We start from the raw sequence: 20,249 nt of genomic DNA, 5'->3' as shown, positions 1-20,249 counted from the left end.
TCCTCCCCCCCGGCGCCCGGAGCCGCCCTGACTTTCCGGGCGGGGGGGCGAGGCGGAGGGGGAGGGGAAGGCGGCGGCGGCGAGGAGCGGCTGCTTTTTCTTCTCTTTAGGGCCCCTTCTCCGGCCTTCCTCGGCTCCGGCGGGGCCTGGGCACGGCCGGGGACCGCAGCCCGGCCGGGAGGGCGGGCGGGCGGGGGCAGAGGGTGAAGCCGCCCCCCCCCCGCCCCGCACAAACAAGCGCCGCCGTCTGCAGCCCGAACCCGCACCCCGGCCGCCACCCCCGAACGTCTCTTCCAGGCCGGGGAGCGCGCTCCGGCCGCCCCCCGCGCCGCCGCGGCGAGATGAGTCGGCTTTGCTACGGTGCTCGGTTCTCCCGCCGGTTCGCCGAGCGGTGGCGGCGGTGGCGGCGGCACTGGGAAAATGGCGGCCGAGCTCCTTTTCCCTCCCCCCCCTTTAATCTGAAGCGGAGGGAGAATGGAGCGAGCGAGCGAGCGGGCGAGCGCCGGGGACACGGGGAGGAGGGACAGCAGCGCCTCCGCCGGCTGCGGCTGCGGCGGCGAAGGGCCGCTCCGCCCCGGCGCGCCGCCAGGGGGCGCCCGCCGCGCCGCCCCCACGGGCCGCCAGGAGGCGCGGCCGCCGCCGCCTCAGTCATGGCTCCTCGCCGCGGCCGCTGTTTCTGTGCCTCCATCTGTGGAGGCCGCGGCGCAGGGGCCCCAGCGGTTCCCAGACGTGCGGCGGCGGCACGCGACACTGCGGCAGGCGGGAGAGGGCTCTGCTGCGGCCAAGGTGAGGCTAACCTGAGGCACTGACGCCGTCACATTCCCTCCGCGCTGGGGCTGGTGGGGCCGCGCGCCGACTATGAGGGGCAAGGAGGACTGGCGCGGCGGAGCGAGAGGATGTGAGCGAGGAACTATTTGCACTGTGTAGGAATGCCTGTAGGCTAAGGCCGAGGTTACCACACTATTCCAGGGCTAACGTGCGCTGAACCGGGTAGGAAGCTCCTTGACCAGTGAAGCGCTTCCTACCGCCCTTTGTGCAGCCTACCTCCGAACACTGCAGCACGCCTGGGCACTAGCCCCAGCGCTGCACTCCGCAGCCGCCAGGTTAAAAAAAAAAAAAAAAAAAAAAAAGCGCACGTCGTCACTGCGCAGGCGCGTGCCAGGGCCCGCGCCGGGCCAGCCCGGGAAGGAGAAGCCGGGAGAGAGAGGGGAAGTGATGGCCCACCAGCGCCAGGCCCGCTGGGAACTGTAGTTTTCGTTAAGCACGCGTCTTGTTTTGGGTGTCATGGCTTGGCAAATCTGCCAAAACAGGCAAATGGCATTACACAATGAGCATTTATGCTTCCTGTCGCCACCAAAAGGAAGTTCACGGCTATGCTAAAAGTTTAACAAAGAACTCCGCAGAGAACCCAAATCTCACAACAAAAAGCAAACTTCCTACCTTCATACCAGAATTGGTTTAAAGTAGTGGCACTTTATCATTTCTCATGACCAGTTTGTCAGTACAGTATTTTATTCATTTCCCAAAATAGGATCTTAAAATAGTGGAACCTTTTCTAGATTTAAAAAAATCAGTAATATAACGCAAAGTGTGACATTTACACAAATACACAAATTATATTCCATCATCCTTTAAAACTAAAGAAAAAGTTGCCAAAAGATGAATTAAGATTTTTTATAAAAAATAATCCTAGGATTCATCAAAATATTATTTTAAATGACTGAATAAAAAAAGTTTCCAACAATTCAATCATCATATTCAGAAGATGAGAAGAGTATGCTCTACTACCAAAAATGAAGATGAGAAATGCTCAATACTCTTGTGGCTTACCAGAACGAATATCCGGTGGTATGCCTCACTTCTAGTAAAAAAAAAAAAAAAAAAAACAGTCCTCCCTCAAAGTTACACTAACTCACCAGCTCCTACAGCATTTGCACCTATATTTCCATGAGTTTCCATGTGTATACTCTTAAAAGCACTCTCTCAATTATAGTGGTTTTCAAATATCAAAAGCAACCAGCTAAGAAAGTCCCAGCATCTAATTACACAAATAATAAACATATATGTACACATATCTGTATACACATCCAAAAGAGATCCTGCTTTTGTATAATCCTGGGGAAGAATATTTTGTCGATTAAAAAATGTACACAAACATATTTCCACATAATAGTAATTCCACAAAGTATAGCATAAGGGTGTTAAACATACAATTGCAGGACCAATAGATGGCGAACTAGAGCCCTAATCTGAGGCTTCTGAAATCTAAATGAGCAGAATGAAAAACACCAAATAAGGCAAAGCCCTTTGCAGTGTATACTTAAATATTATGTTCCAAGACACCCACCACAAAATAATCTTACTACTGCTTCAACCTTTAAAACTCAACTGCCAGATTTAATTAGGCCCCCAAATAACCAAGGTTATGAAGTACATTTTTTCAATGGATTAGGAAAAAGGTGGAAATGCTCATTTCAAAACGTGTTTTAGGGAAAAATAAATTCCAACTTCCCTTTTCTCTCATTGGTTAGCTCGGGAGTTCACAGTGCTTATGGCACTTAAATAAATCAACTTGTTTTCACTCAAATCAGATCTCTTTCAGCTTAGGCACCAAGTTTTACAAATAAGGACATTCAAAGTTGAGCCAGTAGACACAAAAATGTTAGGAAAAGAAATGTTTTCTTAAAATTTCCCCCAGAAACACAGTGGAAGTTAAGACCTTAAAAACACACATACATACTACTCACTTTTCAAATCATTGTTAGAACAGACATTGTAGTTTACTTTCCAATATCTACTCTATCCTAATGGATTCATTTAAACCCATTCTCTTTGCCAATGATTGGTTGGGAATGGGCATGGACCCAATCCTGGCCAATGAGACATGGTGGAAGCCCACCAGATGATCTCCAAAAGAGAACTGTGAGAAAAGCTTCTTCAATCCTAAGGATGAGGAAGAAACACTCCCTCTTCCTCAGACAGTGCTAAACATGACACCTCAAACCACTAGTTACCTTACAGCAAGCCTGAAGATACCACCAACTTCAAAAGGTGAAAGACAGTTGGCAAGAACTTTGGTCTTTAGAGACAGTATTAAGCCTTTATATCAAACAATCCTGATATCTGCAAGACTTCTGGACTTCCAGCTACATAGGAACAATGTAACAACCAACATTTATTTTATATAACATATATTCCTCAAAAAGGCCCTTCCTTCCTATACACAACTCTACACCCATCCATGTCAGCTGTGTTCTTGCTGCAAAGAAGAGGACCATCCCTCATCACCATCATTCCTTGTTCATTCCTCTCCCCCAATCCACCTCCAACTTATTTTTCCTTCAATATGTTCTACCATACAACCATTATCATTTACTCACTTAATAATGTAGGTAACTGGTACTACTGGTATTCTGCTCTTGATTATACGCTCTCTGTAATTCCTCTGAGGTTGTTTTCATAAATCATTCTCCCTTCCTGAAGCTGACTGAGAAGCTCTTAAAGGCAAGAACTATGGATATTCCAACTTCAGATTACTCTCATCTATACAATAAATATATTCCAAAAAGGCACTCTAACCCTAGTTGCTTTGGCTCAGTAGAGTGTCAGCCTGTGGACTGAAGGGTCCCAGGTTCGATACCAGTCAAGGGCACATGCCAGGATTGTGGGCTTGATCCCCAGTAGGGGGTGTGCAGGAGGCAGCCAATCAATGATTCTCTCTCATCATTGATGTTTCTAACTCTCTCTCCCTCTTCTTTCCTCTCTGAAATCAATAAAAATATATTTTTTAAAAAGGCACTCTAACTTACCCACGATATATCTTCTAACAAGCCAGAAAGAAATTCTTGATCAGAATACTCTATAACATATTCAGTACTTCACACATCCAAACTAATCTCACAAGGACAAGGAATTATTTTGTTTTGCACTTTTAAAAAAAGCAATTATTATATAACTCAGGAGAAAGTCCTAAAGCCGAAACCCGTGGTCGGCAAACTGTGGCTCGCCAGCCACATGCGGCTCTTTGGCCCCTTGAGTGTGGCTCTTCCACAAAATACCACGGCCTGGGCGAGTCTATTTTGAAGAAGTGGCGTTAGAAGAAGTTTAAGTTTAAAAAATTTGGCTCTCAAAAGAAATTTCAATCGTTGTACTGTTGATATTTGGCTCTGTTGACTAATGAGTTTGCTGACGACTGGCCTAAACCATTTAGTTTCAAAAGGACAGGGACCTGTTTTTGTTATTTACCATTCCATCCTGAGAACCTAGTCCATAGCCTTGCAAAAAGAGGCACTTCATAAGAATTTGCTGAAAAAATGAAAACAGATACAATGTAGGAACCCACATATAGCCCTAGATTTTATTGTCCCTCCATCACTTATCAACTATGTTATTTTGAGCAAATTATTTAACCTATAAGCCTCAGTTTCTAGTCTGTAAAAAAGGTATAATAATGCCTACCTCATAAGTTTAGCTATTATCATTATTATTAACAAATGAAGCTAGCCCTGGTTGGGTGGCTCGGTTGGAGCATCATCCTATACACCAAAAGGTGCAGGTTCGATTCTTGGTCAGGGCACATACCTAGGTTACAGGTTCGACCCCCAGTCGGGGTGTGTACAGAAGGCAACTGACCTATGTTTCTCTCTCACATCGATGTTTCTCTCTCTAAAAAAGTTAACAAAAACATATCCTCAGGTGAGGATAAATTAAATAAGGAAGGAATGAAGCTATTTTCCAAAGTTTAATAATTGAAAGACTAAAACCAGATAAATAAAGGTCTAATTCAAACTTCAAATCCCACTCTAGATTTCAGCAAACAATGTGTCCATGCATAAACTCACATAACACTATACATAAAAATTATTTGAGTTCCCTAAAAACATTCCAATTCTGAAAAGAATTATTTACAATCATAACTCTAAAGCCACATTAAAAAAATTTTAATGCATTTACTCAAAAAAATTTAGTGAGTACCTATTAAGCTCAAGACCCTGTTCCAGCCTGGCTGGTGTTGCTCAGTGGTTGAGCATCGACCTATGAACTAGGACAGTGATCGGCAAACTCATTAGTCAACGGAACCAAATATCAACAGTACAACAATTGAAATTTCTTTTGAGAGCCACATTTTTTAAACTTAAACTTCTTCTAACGCCACTTCTTCAAAATAGACTCGCCCATGCCGTGGTATTTTGTGGAAGAGCCACACTCAAGGGGCCAAAGAGCCGCATGTGGCTGGCGAGCCGCAGTTTGCTGACCACTGAACTAGGAGGTCAAGGTCCTATTCCAGATCAGAGCATATGCCTGGGTTGTAGGCTCGTCCCCAGTGGGAGGCATGCAGGAGGCAGCCAATCTATGTTTCTCATTGATGTTTCTATCTCTCTCTCCCCTTTCTCTCTAAAATCAATAAAGACATATTTGAAATGAATGAATAAATAAATACATACATACATACAGTCAGACATCCCCCGAGGGCTCCCGGACTGCAAGAGGGTGCAGGCCGGGCTGAGGGACCCCCCTGAGTGCATGAATTTCGTGCACTGGGCCTCTAGTTTATGGATAAATATGCATGCTAAAAAGGGACCCTGAACATAGTCACTTTATACAGATAATGAAACCTGAAAAGATCTAATGTAAAAATTGTTTTGGGTATCCACTATACTAATAAAAGGGTAATATGCTAATTAGACCGGGTCGACTGGACATCTTCTGACGTCCGACTAGACAAAACCACGGGGACTGAGGCAGAGGTGGTTAGAGGTGATCAGGCCAGCAGGGGAGCATTTAAGGTGCGACCAGGCCAGCAGGGAACCAGTTAGGGGGTGATCAGGCCAGCAAGCAGAGGCAGTTAGGGGCAATCAGGCAGGCATGTAGAGTGGTTAGGGGTGATTAGGAAGGCAGGCAGGCAAGCAGTTAGGAGCCAATGGTCCCGGATTGCAAGAGGGATGGCCGACTGCCAGTTTAGACATCCCCCGAGGGGTCCCGGATTGAAGAGGGTGCAGGCCGGGCTGAGGGACTGCGCCTCTGTGCACGAATTTCATGCACCAGGCCTCCAGTATATAATAAAGGGCTAATATTCAAATCGGCTGAATGGCAGAACGACCGGTCGCTATGATGCACACTGAAAACCAGGGAGCAGGCACTCAACACAGGAGCTGCCCCCTGATGGTCAGTGTGCTCCCACGGGGGAACGCCACTCATCCAGAAGCCGGGCTCACGGCTGGCGAGCGCAGAGGCGGTGGCGGGAGCTTCTCTCACCTCCGCTGCAGCGCTAAGGATGTCTGACTGGCAGCTTAGGCCACCTCCCCACATCCCCGAGGGCTCCCGGACTGCAAGAGGGTGCAGGCCAGGCTGAGGGACCCCCCCCAAGTGCACAAATTTCATGCACCAGGCCTCTAGTATTATAAATGAGACCACAAGGTACTGAGAACATGACTGAAATTCAGGAAATGCTAAAATCTGTCTTATCTCTGTCACTCATTTACTAAAAAATCATGTATCATTTTCTTAACAGCAATCTTTTTTCACTTCTGAATGAGAATGACAAAAATAATGGAACACAATATTCAGTACTTTCAGCCAGATTCCAGATTAATTCCCACAATCAAATTTAGATGCAAATGAAATAATTTCAGGAGAGAAACCAAGATGGTGGCATAGGTAAACACCTGAACTTGCCGCCTCACACAACCAATTCAAAACTACAACTAAAAGACAAAACGGACATCATCCAGAACCACAGGAAGGCTAGCTAAGTGGAAATTCTACAACTAGAAGGGAGGAGAAAAGCACACGGAGACTCAGAGGAGCTGCGGAAGTAAAGGCAGAGGCACAGAGGCGCTGTCAACTGAGTACGTGGCTGACTTTTTCAATCCGCAGGGAGACACAAGCTTCTGCCTGCTCTGAACTCCAGTTCTGGGCAGGATTCTGGGGACCCAGACTCATTTGGGGAGAAACTGGACTGTATGGCAGCGGGCAAAATTTGACGGCGGCTTTCTCTCAGAGGTGCTTGCAACGATTACCAAAGGACACTGAGACCCCGGGGCCTCTTAGGGCAGGGCTGACGGGAAGCCATTGCTGTTTGCTCCGCCCTAAGACTCAGCCCCATCCAAGCTGTGTGCAGAGGCTTTTGCATATGAATGGCCGGGTCCTTTGAAATCTAAACTTACCTATCAAACTGCAGCTGAGTCAGAGAGACCCAAAACATCCAAAAGAAGGCCCAAGGCCCCAGAGCAGCTTGCACTGCTTCACAGCTGGGCCTCATTTGGGCATCTCCAAAACCCAAACAAAGAAGAGGAATCTGCAGATCTCTCCATAGCTCCTGCTGGGTGGCCTCAGGCAGAAGCTAAATTAACACCTCCTAGAAGATCCAAGAGCCAGTGCACCCAGGGGTCAGAGTAGGACCATCCAGATTACAGCTCCTCAGACCCTTAAGGGACACACTCGGGGCAAAACTCAGTGAGCACCACAGCCCCACTGAAGCAAGGCTTGCCTCATAAGGCTGTCTCCAGCACAGAAGTTCTCCCATCATAGACACAGCTGATCCTCACAGCCAATTGGCCTGGAGATCAATTCCTCCCAGTGATACCAACAACAATCAAGGCTTAACTACAAGACTCTGCACACAGCCCACAAAGGGGTGCACCAAGAGTGTCCACCTCAGGTAACTGGGGAGGCTGAGCCACTGGGCCCTATAGGACACCTAGCACACAAAGCCACTCTATCAACTCAGGGAAGCAACCAAAATGCGGAGACAAAGAAACAGGTCACAAATGAAAGAAATGGAGGAAAGCAAACGTCTGGATATAGAGTTCAAAACCACGGTTATAAGGTTTTTCAAGAATCTTCTAGAAAAGGCTGATAAATTTAGTGAGACCCTCGAGGATATGAAAAAGGACCAACTAGAAATTAAGCATACACTGACTGAAATAAAAAATAATATACAGAGATCCAACAGCAGACTAGAGGATCGCAAGAATCCAGTCAAAGATTTGAAATACAAAGAAGCAAAAAACACCCAACCGGAAAACCAAAAAGAAAAAAAGAATCCAAAAATATGAAGATAGTGCAAGGAGCCTCTGGGACAACTTCAAGTGTACCAACATCCGAATAATGGGGGTGCCAGAAGAAGAGAGAGAGCAAGATACTGAAAACCTATTTGAAGAAGTAATGACAGAAAACTTCCCCCACCTGGTGAAAGAAATAGACTTACAAGTCCAGGAAGCGCACAGAACCCCAAACAAAAGGAGTCCAAAGAGGACCACACCAAGACACAACATAATTAAATGCCAAGAGCAAAAGACAAAGAGAGAATATTAAAAGCGGCAAGAGAAAAACAGTTAGTTACCTACAAGGGAGCACCCATACGATTGTCAGCTGATTTCTCAACAGAAACTATGCAGGCTAGACGGGAGTGGCAAGAAATATTCAAAGTGATGAATAGCAAGAACCTACAACCAAGATTACTCTACCCAGCAAAGCTATCATTCAGAATTGAAGGTCAGATAAAGAGCTTCACAGATAAGAAAAAGCTAAAGGAGTTCATCACCGCCAAACCAGTATTATATGAAATGCTGAAAGGTATTCTTTAAGAAGAGGAAGAAGAAGAAAAAGGTAAAGATAAAAATTATGAACAACAAATACATATCTGTCAACAAGTGAATCTAAAAATCAAGTGAATAAAAAATCTGATGAACAGAATAATCTGGTGCAGTGGTCGGCAAACTCATTAGTCAACAGAGCCAAATATCAACAGTACGATTGAAATTTCTTTTGAGAGCTACATTTTTTAAACTTAAACTTCTTCTAACGCCACTTCTTCAAAATAGACTTGCCCAGGCCATGGTATTTTGTGGAAGAGCCACACTCAAGGGGCCAAAGAGCCGCATGTGGCTCGCGAGCAGCTGTTTGCCGACCACGGATCTGGTGAATAGAATCAGGTGCATAGAAAGGGAGTGGGCTGACAATCCTTGGGGAGAAAGGGGTATGGAGGGTGCGGGAAGAGACTGGACAAAAATCATACACCTATGGATGAGGACAGTGGGGGCGGGGGGGTTTAAGGGCATGGGGTAGGGTAGGGAACCGGGTGGAGGGGAGCTATGGGGGGGAAAAAAGAGGAAAAAGTGTAATAATCTGAACAATAAAGACTTAAAAAATAAAAAATAAAAAAATAGAAATAATTTCAAGTAGCAGAACAACAAATAATAAAATAGCTAAATTTTATCTTCTGTGGTACAAAGTAAAAAAGGGTGGGGTGGGCTGGAGGTGGTCAATGTGGGGAAAAGAGACATATGTAATACTTTCAACAATAAAGAATTACAAAAACAATAATAATAATAAAATAAGAAGAAAATCCTTCTATGTAGGGAATAAAAAAAACTAGTCACACTTCCTAGAATATCTACGATGGCAAGATCACGTTATTACCCTATACCAAAACCAGAAAAACATATTACAAAGAAACTACAGACCAAGATACCTTATGTATACAGATGTAAAAATTCTCAACAAAACACTAGCAAGTTAATCCAGCAACATAACCTTTGATAACTGGTTAATTCTAGGAATTCAAGGTTGGTTTAATATCTGAATATCAATTAATATAAGACACCATATTAATACAGGATAAAAACTATATAATCACCTCAATACAAACAGGTATTTGACAAAATCCAACATCCTTTTAAGGCAAAATTACACAGCAAACAAGGAACTGAAGGAAACTTCCTCAATCTGATACAAGGTATGTATGAAAAACTCACAGCTAACATCATAATGAAGAAAGACTGAATATTTTTCTCCCTAAGAACAGGAACAAAACAAGAATGTCTACTCTCACCACTTCTATTCAACATGATACTGGAGATTCTAACCAGGGCAATAAGACAAGAAAAAGAAACAAAAGCATTCAGATTACAAAGGAAAAAGTAAAACTACCTCTATTGGTACACGACATTATCTTATATATAGACAAGGAACCTGTAAATTAATTATTAAAGCTAATAAAAACGTCCATCAATGTTATAGGACACAAGATCACTATACAAATATCAATTGTATTTCAATACACTAACAATGAATAATATGAAAATTATTTCTTAAAATTCCATTTACAGCCGAAACCGGTTTGGCTCAGTGGATAGAGTGTCGGCCTGCGGACTGAAGGGTCCCAGGTTCGATTCCGGTGAAGGGCACGTACCCTGGTTGCGGGCACATCCCCAGTAGGAGGTGTGCAGGAGGCAGCTGATCGATGTTTCTCTCTTATCGATGTTTCTAACTCTCTATCCCACTCCCTTCCTCTCTGTAAAAAATCAATAAAATATATTAAAAAATAAATAAATAAAATAAAATTCCATTTACAATAACATCAAAAAGAATAAAAAGAATAAAATATGTAGAAATGTCCGGCCAGGGTGGATCAGTGGTTGAGCATCGACCTATGAACCAGGAGGTCACAGTTCAATTCCTGGTCAGAGCACATGCCTGGGTCAGGGGCTGGATTCCCAGTAGTAGGGGGTGTACAAGAGGCAGCTGATGAATGTTTCTCTCTCTCCCTCTTTCTTCCTTCTCTCTCTAAAATAAAATCAATAAAAACATATATATATATATTTTTAAATAGTGTCCAGCCCTGCCAGCATAGCTCAGCTGGTTGGAGTGTCGGCCTGTGCATCACAAGGTCACATGTTCAAGACCTAGGTTGCGTGTTCAATCCCATTGGGCACATACAGGAGGTAACCCATCCATGTATCTCTCACATCAATGTCTCTCTGTCTCTCTTGGTCTCTCTCTATCTCTCTGTCCCCCCCCACCTCCCTCTCTAAAATTAATTTTTTAAATGTATTGTTAAAAAGGTGTCTAAACAAAAATTTGCACAATAATATTTATAGCAGCATTATTCATAATAGCCAAAAGATGGAAACACCCAAATGTCCACCAACTGATTAATGAATAAGCAAAATGGGGAATATCCATATAATGGAATATTACTTGGCATAAAAAGTAATGAAGTACTGATATATATGCTACAACACAGATGAGCCTTGAAAACATGCTAAGTGAAAGAAACTAGTTATAAAGGAGCACATATTATGATTGCATTTATATGAAACCAGTGGTCCGGTGCACAAAATTCGTGCAGGGTCAGGGGGTATCCCTCAGCCTGGCCTGCACCCTCTCCAATCTGGGACCCCTCGGGGGATGTCCAACTGCCAGGGATCGGGTCTAAACCGGCAGTGGGACAACCCTCTTGCAATCCAGGACCACTGGCTTCTAACTGCTCACCTGCCTGTCTGCCTGATCACCCCTAACCACTCTGCCTGCTGGCCTGATTGCCCCCAACTGCCACCCCTGCCAGCCAGCTCACCCCCAATGGCGCCCCCCGCTGGCATGCTCGCCCCCAACTGACCCCCCCAGCCGGCCTGCTTGCCCCCAAGTGCCCCCCCCCCCTGCCAGCCTGCTTGGCCCCAATTGCCCCACCCCCCTGCTGGCCTGCTCACCCCTAACTGCCTCTGCATCGGCCCCGCCACCATGGCTTTGTCCAGAAGGATGTACAGAAGGTCTCCTGGTCTAATTAGCATATTGCCCTTTTATTAGTATAGATGTCCAACATAGGCATATCAAAAAGACAGAAAGTAGGTTAGTGCTTGTCAGAAGCTGGGGGACAAAAGGGAATAGGGAATGACTATCGATAGATACAAGGTTTTTTTTGGATGTTAAAAATGTTCTAAAATTAGATTGTGAATATACTAAAAACTCTGTGAATATACTAAAAAATATATGTTTGAAATGGGTAAATTTTATGATATATGAGTTGTATCTCAATAAAGCTATAAAAATGATTTCAAAATACTTAATTTCTAAACAATTTCACTTTGGGAAAAAAATGTTGAACCACTTGTGAAAATGTCAGAAGGCATGCCATAATTCTGCCATTTACTAGTATTTCCCTTTGAGAGATTACCTCAGAGCACTAATTTGCCTTTATGTTACTTGCAAACTCATTGCCAGCAGTATATATAAGAAAAGACTGATATTTTCCATAGTTTTAAAATTTTTTAATAAAAATCTGTTCATATAAAGAAATAAAAAATAGGACTGGTGATACCTCAAAATATAGGTGTAAAAAATGTAACTATACATTGGAAATATCTGGCACATCATACATGTTCACAAAAATGAAATTTTGCAGCGTAATAGATTTCTATAAAGAAAAACATTTCTTTTTTTAAATCCTCACCCAAGGATATTTTTTTCCATTGATTTTTAGAGAGAGTGGAAGGGAGACGAAGAAACAGAGAGAAACATCGATGTGAGAGAGACACATGGATTGGCTGCCTCCAGCATGCCCCCAACCAGGACCGGGAGTCTGCAACCAAGGTACATGCCCTTGACCAGAATCAAACTCAGAACCCGTCAGTCCGCAGGCCAGCAATCTACCCACTGAGCCAAACTAGCTAGAGCAAGAAAAACATTTTTTAACTTAAAAAAAAAAAAAAAGATTAGGTTCTCATCAAACTGAAGTTACTCTATTCTGTGAGAATGAAATGAGGAAGACCCAACATGTAATTGATACAATCAGTCATCTATAGAAATGATACAAAACCAGGACATCAGAAGTGAAGAGTTTAAGAAACATAAATACTATTAATGGAAGGGTTATCTTCAGTGAGATAGGATTGGAATGTATCAGTATTTTAAAAGCTTCAACAAAAGCAATAATATTATACTCTCCCTGAAGAATATTATAACAGATGATCGGCAAGCCTTCTATAAAGGGGTAGTTCAAAGAGAAAGAATTTGGCATTATCATTCCCAGCACTATCCAAAGTATAAAGATGGCACTCTGATCCACAAATACAAGATCTGAGAGGAAGAATATGTGCTAAACAGGAAAGAATATGATGATCAGTCAACTCATTTCCAAGCCAGATTGTTCATTTCATTTTTCTCCCATAAATCAAAAATTGTTTGCATATGTGATTGGCGTATAAGTTTAGCACCCAGTAATCATTAGACTGATATAATTAATACTGGACTGACATTCAAGTTCTAGCTCTGTCACTAAGTAGCTATGTGACTTTGGGCAAATGACCTTACTGCTCTTAGTTTATTCATGTAGAAAACAAGAGAGCTTGACTAACTTAAATCATGGTTTCTTTTAAACTATAAAGCTCATCAATTCAGAAACATAAAAAACTACAATAACAATTATGAAGGGTTCAATAATCTATGTGTTTAACAACCCAAAACTTTTTGGGGAGGGAACTGATATAAAAATTTAAATAATAAAATAAATCCCATCTCAAAAAAAAATTAGAACCCACTAAGACATATGCATATAACAGAACTTGGTTCTAAATTATAATCAGAAACTGACATATATGACTTAATAGTAATAGACATAAAAAACGCATAACCTCCCTGGCTGGTTTGGCTCTGTGGCTAGAGCGTTGGCCTGGGGAGTGAAGGGTCCCGGGTTCAATTTCAGTCAAGGGCACATGCCTGGGTTGCAGGCTGGATCCCCAGTAGGGGCATGCAGGAGGCAGCCAATCAATGATTCTCATCATTGATGTTTCAATCTCTCTCTCCCTCTCCCTTCTTCTCTGAAATCAATAAAAATATATTTTAAAAAAACAAAAACGCATAACCTGTAAGTCAGGAAAAACTAAAAATGTAATATATGGTTACCCAATTTTAAGAAAGAAAATCTAGACTTTAGTTAGATAAAATTAAAATTATGCTTAAAAAGCAAATATGTAATACAAAGCCTAGAGATGGACTTTAAAATACTCCATGCAAGAAATAATAAAAGTCAGGTGCTCAACCATAAGTTTTGAATTGCTAAGTAGTGTGGGGGTGGAGGAGGTATGTGGGAGGTGGGCAGGAGAGGAGGAGGAAAACAACTTTTCTCAAAATAGTTAAGATAAACAAAAATAAGGAAAAGTAATAAAAGACCATAAATTGAAACTGATCAGGAGCACTAAGACCTATGTAGCCAAAACAATTAAAACATTGCAAGAAAATGCCAAGTCACAAGAGAAGGCTTCCTATCTAATAAAAGAGTAATATGCAAATTAACCATCACTCCGCTACACCTATAAGCCACGCCCACCAGCCAATCAGGAGCAAGTATGCAAATTAACCCAACCAAGATGGCTGCAGCCACAGAGAGAGGAGGAGGGAGGCTTGGGTTTCCCCAGCGATGGAGGAAGCCAAGCTTTCTGCACACCCTAGTGGGCCCAGGCCTCCACTTAAGGCTACAAAGTTTCAATTATAGAAGGTACATAAATCCCAACAGAAATGGCTGCTGCCACGGAGCGAGCAGGAGCCTTGGCTCCACTCCAGGCTACAAAGTTTCAATTGTAGAAGATAAATAAATCCCAGATACCAGGGCCTCCGCTTGGGTCGCCAGGGGATGTGGCCGGCCTGCAAACCGCCACAGGCCCCCTCGCCCAGGCCGCCCCACGCCCCAAGGGAACCCCCACACTGATCCGGGACACCCTTCAGGGCAAACCAGCTGGCCCCCACCCATGCACCAGGTCTCTATCCTATCTAATAAAAGAGTAATATGCAGATTGACCATCACTCCAACACACAAGATGGCTGCCCCCATGTGGCCAAAGATCCTGCCCCCATGTGGACAAAAGATGGCCATCACAAGATGACCAGCAGGGGAGGGCAGTTGGGAGGGACCAGGTCTTCAAGGGAGGACAGTTGGGGCGATCAAGCCTGCAGGGGAGGACAGTTAGGGGTGACCAGGCCAGCAGAGGAGGGAAGTTGGGGGCAAACAGGCTGGTAGGGGAGCAGTTAGACATCAATCAGGCTGGCAGGGGAGTGGTTAAGCGGTGATCAGCCTGGCAGGCAGAAGCAGTTAGGGGCAATCAGGAAGGCAGGCAGGCGAGAAGTTGGGAACCAGCAGTCCTGGATTGTGAGAGGGATGTCCGACTGCCCACTGGGATCGGGCCTAAATGGGCAGTTGGACATCCCTCGAGGGTTCCCAGATTGGAGAGGGTGCAGGCTGGGCTGAGGGACACCCCCACCCCGTGCACAAATTTCGTGCACCAGACCTCTAGTAAGTATATAAAAAGCCAGATGCTCCTGGGTTTCAGCACCAAAAATAAAAAATCCAGATGCCAAATAATTACTGGATGAGTCATTTGATAAGTAGGGTATAAACAGTGATAAAAGCAAGACAGCTGATAGGCCTAACTTTAATTTGCTTGAATATTTATTTTGCTTGAATATTTATTGAAGATAGGAGGAAGAATACTCTATTTCCAAATTATTCTTTAAAGTATACAAATCAGGGACAGTGAATCACATTCATCACTCAATAAACAAGATGCTTCCAAACTAATTTAGCTCTTAGGTAGTTATGGAGTCCCAAAGCATTCTGTGAATTTTTAAAAAATTTAAGTATAACATTAAAAATTTCACGGAAAAACCTACTTCTGACAGTCACATGAGGGGAGTGACCTCCTATAGACCTAGACAGGAGGACAGAAACCAGATCTGTGTCCTTTATCTACATTTATCCAGCTTCTGGCTTTACTCCTGGCATACTCAGGCATTCAATAAATGTCTACTGAACAAAATGAACAAAAACATGCCATCAATATAACTCCCATCTATTCAAGAGAAGGGCTCTGGCTGTGAGCTTCAAATCAGTCCAATTGGCAAATCTCTTGTAGAGGATGGGATCAGAAGACATAGTGGCATAAATAATCTTCTGAGAAAAAGACAAGGCTTCTAAAAGAGAAAATCTCACCACACCAGTCTACCCAAATTCTCTGAGGAGAAAGTAAGTATGTGAATATAATTTATGTGGGCTTTTATAAAAGCCTTGATAAGATTCTATAAAAACCTGAGTGATCCTAAAACTGAAAATATCTATATATATAAAACCCTAATATGCAAATAGACCGAATGGCGGAACAACCAAACAACCAGTCGCTATGACATGCGCTGACCACCAGGGGGCACACGGGGAACATGGCAGGCGTCAGCCGCGGTGGCATGGTGGAGCAGGTGAATTGGGGTGCCAGACCAAGGCAAGGCACTGGTCGCTGTCATCAGGGTGAACCTCTGGTGGTTAACTGAAAAATTCTTTGCTCACTCGCACCCGCTGCTGGCGCCAGGCACTGGTCCCGATCGCTTGGTGCCGTCAGCAGGTACGAGCGGTGGCTGCCAGCCCCGATCACACCTGAGGGCTTCTCCACCTCCCCCTGCTCCTGAGGGGTGACTGGGGCAGCAGCTGCCGCTCGCAACCACTGTCGCTGTCAGCCCCACTCACACCTGCTGCTGGCGCCAGCCCCAATCACTCCGTGCAATCAGCAGGTGCAAGCGAACCCAGCATCGTCAGTGCGTGGGAGCGGCGGCGGCAGGAGCAGGGCTGCCGGCATACAGGGGACTGGGTGCCACAGCAGGAGGGGCCAGGCAGGGGCACGGAGATTGAGCCGAGACCTGCCCCTGTGCCCACCGCAGCCTCGCAGCCCACAGTTCCTTTCAAGGTGCACAAATTCGTGCACTGGGCCCCTAGTTTACCATAGACAGAGCATTATTTAGACAGAAAATTAATGGGTGGATACCTAGGCATTTTCCCAAATAAAGAAATATAAGCAGAAGATTGATCTTAGGTATTATTTTAGAAATGCTATATTTAGTAATTTAATAAATTACTTGAGAAATATACAGAGAATTCTCCATTTTGCAGATGGAATGATGAGCTCCCTGATAGTGAAAAATAAGAGCAATGAGGTGAAAAGGATTTCTAAGTACATCTAATGAGAAACATTTGGAAATACTAGGGTTTTTTTTTCAGCTTAGAGAATACTTTGGCAAGCATGAAAGTTGTCTAAATAGTAGAAGGGTTGTGGAGCAAAAAAGAAACTAGAATAGTTGCTCTACGCAGTTCCTGTACAGACAAATTAGGCCCAAAGTGGAAATTGTAGAGATGCACATTTCAACTCAACATAAGGTCAAGCCTTCTAATTCTTACTCTGTATTACTTTGAAAACATACTGAGATACAAGAGGCTAAAATACTGCAGGCAGGGAAGTGGCAGGTGTTACAGCATGCACAAATGAAAAGTAAGGCATTTACAGAAAAATCTAAATTGTGCCCTAGACAGTTTGGCTCAGTGGATAGAGCGTTGGCCTGAAGACTGAAAGGTCCCAGGTTCAATTCTGGTCAAGAGCACATGCCTAGGATGTAGGCTCTATCCCCAGTAGGGGACATGCAGGAGGCAGCCGATCAATGATTCTCTCTCATCATTGATGTTTCTTTTTATCTCCCTCTCCCTTCCTCTCTGAAATCAATAAAAAATATATTTTTTTAAAACTCTAAATTGTACCTAAAGGATTCATAGCTTCCAGTCAAAAAAGAATTTTGAATAATTATAAAATGTTCCCTAAAGACAATGTGATGTTCTATGCAAAGTAGGGGGGAGGGACTGCAAATTCTATTGGCAACAAGGAAACGACTATATTTCTTCTTTGTAAACTCTGATCATATTTGTCAGTAAGGCTTTTCTTTCTTTTGCCTGTGACAAACTTCGAAAACCAGTTGAGGAGGAGTCACATATTAGTGACTTTAGCTCCCCCTGCTGGCCAAAAATTTGCTACCATGATCAAGACCTGGATTTGAAAAAACAGTAGGTTACAATTACAAGCTTGTCTATTTTCTGGGCTGTTGCTACAAACACAATGATAAAAGATAAAATGTTATGTGTCTAAATTCATACTTAACAGATCTGTGATGGAGAAAAAGAGAGGGGACACCTGATCTCTAATGTATAAAAACTAATTTCACAAGGAATTCTAAAACTACCATCAGTTCACTGCCAAATATATTACTTGCTTGGAACATCACAAATCTAAATAATATCCATTTCCCTATACTTTATTCTAACTAATGTGAAAACATTGTAGCTACCAGATGACACTGGGTTGTCAAAAAACAGATCCTCACTAAGAAAGCAAAAACACCTATGCCCTTCATTATTCAATGGAAGATTATTAAAATACAAACACCTTTTTTTAAAATATATTTTATTGATTTTTTACAGAGAAGAAGGGAGAGGAAGAGACAGTTAGAAACATCAAGAGCGAGAAACATCAATCAGCTGCCTCCTGCACACCCACTACTGGGGATGTGCCCACAACCAAGGTACATGCCCTTGACCGGAATCGAACCTGGGACCCTTGAGTCTGCAGGTCAACGCTCTATCCATTGAGCCAAACTGGTTAGGGCCAAACAAACACCTTTTGCCTTATTCCAAAGCTACGCGCTGCACAGATCCTATAGTTCCACAGGGTAAAGCCAGAATTGGTGAATTGATGTAACTAACTCAGCTTTTCCACTGTACCCTCCCTAAAGATGTACTCCACAGGTTGGGCAAAGTAGTCCTCAGACAGCAAGCAATGATGATAAAAAACAAGACACAGCCCTTACTCTCAAAGAACTTCAAGACTAGCTAGCTGGGTGAGAGAAGAAAACCTGCAATCACTGTACAAGAGAAATACTAGGAATGTACACACACTCAAAGGCCACGCCATATGAGGCTGTATCAGCTATTGTTGTTGATACTGTTACTATCATCACTGTTACTTTCTAGAACAGGATGGAGGCCATTTTAAACAGAGGCAACTGCCTGTGTGAAGGCCCAGAGGCAAGGAGCAACAGGGTGCACAAAAGAAACTTCAAGCAATTCAGCACTGCTGAGTACAGAGCGCTCAGGCAGGAATAGAGATGATCTGGCAAGGCCTGGGTGCTTGGCAAAAGCATTTGACATTTACCTCAAAAGCCAGGTAAGCTGTGGGGGAGGAGGCACATAATCATATGATGAGATTTACATTTTACAATGACAGCAACTTGGAAGGCAGTCAAGGAGAATGATCAAAAGGTGATTGAAGGTCATGCAGGCAAAGGGTGACGAAGGTCTAAACTCAGAAGGGAGAAGTGGAGGTGACTAGGGAAACATTACAAACTAGGATCTCAAGAACATGGTGACTAATATGCCATAAGAAGGAATTAAATGACTGGATGGGTGATGGTATCACTCACTGGGATATGAAGATAGGAAGAGGTTGAACTTTAAGGTCATTTTGAAATGAACAAAGGACATCCACAACCGGTGGCCTGCGAGGTCCAAAAGGTTGGCGATGGCTGGTTTAAGGAAACGTTTGGAGCAGCGCTCACCAACCGGTGGTCCGCAGACCACTGGTGGTCCATGAGGTCCGAAAGGTTGTTTACTGCTGTACTAACTCATTTCCTCCTCATAATAGTCCTGTGAGGTAGGTGTTATTATCTTATTATTTTTTCCATTTTTCAGCTGAGATAACTGAGGCACAGAGAGGTTAAATTACTTTTTCAAGATATACACAGTAAGTGGAAGAGTTGAAATTTGAATCTAGGAGCCTGGCTCCGATTCCATGTTCCATCTCACTCTTCTGCCTCTCAGAAATGAAGACAAGAAAGAGTCCAGGAGGGATACCACCACAGCCAGAGGGAATGGTCCACAGTGTCAGAAATATAAGGAGGCTTGCCCTACTGGTGTGGCTCAGCAGTTGAGCATGGACCTATGAACCAGGAGGTCACAGTTCGATTCCCAGCCAGGACACATGCAGGAGGCAGCTCATCAATGAGTCTCTCTCATCATTGATGATTCTATCTCTCTCTTCCTCTCCTTTCCTCTCTGAAATCAATAAAAATATTTTTTTTTTTAAAAAAAGAAATATAAGGAGGCCTCAGAAGATAATAACAGAAAGGGATCCTCTGAAGTTGGGCAACAGAAATAACTCTGTAAGGGCAATTTCAGTGGAGCACCTGGGTAGAAGCTGGATGGGGACAAAGGGGTGTGGTGTAGGTTTGTATTCCTAAAAAGTGAGAAAGACTAAAGTGTGTTTATCAGCTGAGGGCCAAGAGCTAACAGGGAATGAGAGGTTGGAATTGGTTGGGAAGAGACACTGTCTGCCAGAGGTCCCTACAGGGGGGAAGAAAATAACTCAAGAGACCAAGGTGGGCCTAGTACAGGAATAGACAAAAGCAGGGACAGGGATAGGCCCAAGAAGGCAGTCTTCCTGATAAGGCTTTGTGTGCTCTATGACCTTAGACAGAAAGACATTGGGGGAAGGCAGGTCCTTTACAATCAAGGCAGGTGTTTAAGTTCTGAAGAAGCCCCCACAGTAAGATGCTTTTAGAATTACAACCTTAATTTATATTTTTATTTAATTATTTTACTCCTGTTTTCACTT

At 43.6% G+C, this 20,249-nt stretch overlaps 1 protein-coding gene across 2 annotated transcripts in view; it reads right to left on the bottom strand.

Moving 5' to 3' along the window:
* Window positions 1–20,249, bottom strand: part of KANSL1 (KAT8 regulatory NSL complex subunit 1) — a 177,045-nt gene that overhangs the window by 147,125 nt on the left and 9,671 nt on the right. The window lies entirely within an intron of this gene.

This window comes from Plecotus auritus (assembly GCF_963455305.1).
Source record: "Plecotus auritus genome assembly, chromosome: 7".
NCBI classification, from domain to species: Eukaryota; Metazoa; Chordata; class Mammalia; order Chiroptera; family Vespertilionidae; genus Plecotus; species Plecotus auritus.
Note: the sequence above shows the minus strand (reverse complement) of the source record. Positions and strands in the feature narration are given on the sequence as shown.